The following is a 1,066-nucleotide window of genomic DNA, read 5'->3' on the forward strand; positions in this document are numbered from 1 at the left end:
TGGAACTAGCTCTTGTAGACCAGGCTGGTTTCGAACTCACAGAGATCCGCCTGCCTCTGCCTCCCGAGTGCTGGGATTAAAGGCGTGAGCCACCACCGCCCGGCGTTGTATTCCTAGTTTTAAAAGTGTTTCTTACATTCTTGTTTTTCTGAGACTTTATCAATTATGGATTTTATCATTACACGAAATGACGAGTACTGATAGATACATCTCCATAAATGATCACAGGAATTTAAAATACTCTGCTGCTTAGTCTGTTAATATTGTGAATCATACTGATTTCTAAATACTGTCAGATTCCTGGACTTCTGAAGTAAACAGCACTTGGCATCACTATCTTCCTTTTCTCACTAATGAAATCGAGTGCTAAGGATGCATCTGTTACCAGCAGTCCTCGGCAGCTGATAATTGGGGATGCACAGCCACAATGTTTCCTTTCATCAGCAACAGAACCTTTGATTACATTTGGATATGGGACGAATGGTCTGGTAGTTAGGGGCGTGACGAGGAGTGAGCACAGAAGAATAAAGATGTCCTGGGTGTACCTGACCTTCTGACACTGTAGCACAACACTGTCATATACAAAGGTCATTCTTGAGAACTGTACAATTCATAATTGAGGGAGGCAGTCCTGAAGGGACGGCTCAGCAGTCCAGGGCTCTGGCTGCTCTTGCAGAGGATCTGAGTTTAATTCCCAGCACCCACATGGCAGCTCACAATCATTTGCCAGTGGATCTGAGCCCTCTTCTGACCTCTGCAGGCATAGCATGCACATAGTACAGATAGATGCATATATGCAGGAAAACACTCATACACATACACTTTTTTAAAAAAAATTTTTTTTTAAATTTCATGGGAGAAATAAGAATGGGACTGTTTTCATTTTTTTGGTTTTTTGGTTGGTTGGTTGGTTGGTTGGTAGGTTGGTAGGTTGGTTGGTTGGTTGGTAGGTTGGTTGGTTGGTTGGTTGGTTGGTTGGTTGGTTGGTTGGTGAGTTGGTTGGTTGGTTGGTTGGTTGGTTGGTTGGTTGGTTGGTTGGTTGGTTAGTTGGTTGGTTATTTGGTTG

General features: G+C 43.2%; 1 protein-coding gene across 2 annotated transcripts in view; it reads right to left on the reverse strand.

Moving 5' to 3' along the window:
- Positions 1 to 1,066, reverse strand: part of Wasf3 (WAS protein family member 3) — a 91,130-nt gene that overhangs the window by 44,568 nt on the left and 45,496 nt on the right. The window lies entirely within an intron of this gene.

Source organism: Microtus ochrogaster, chromosome 2 (genome assembly GCF_000317375.1).
Source record: "Microtus ochrogaster isolate Prairie Vole_2 chromosome 2, MicOch1.0, whole genome shotgun sequence".
NCBI lineage: Eukaryota > Metazoa > Chordata > Mammalia > Rodentia > Cricetidae > Microtus > Microtus ochrogaster.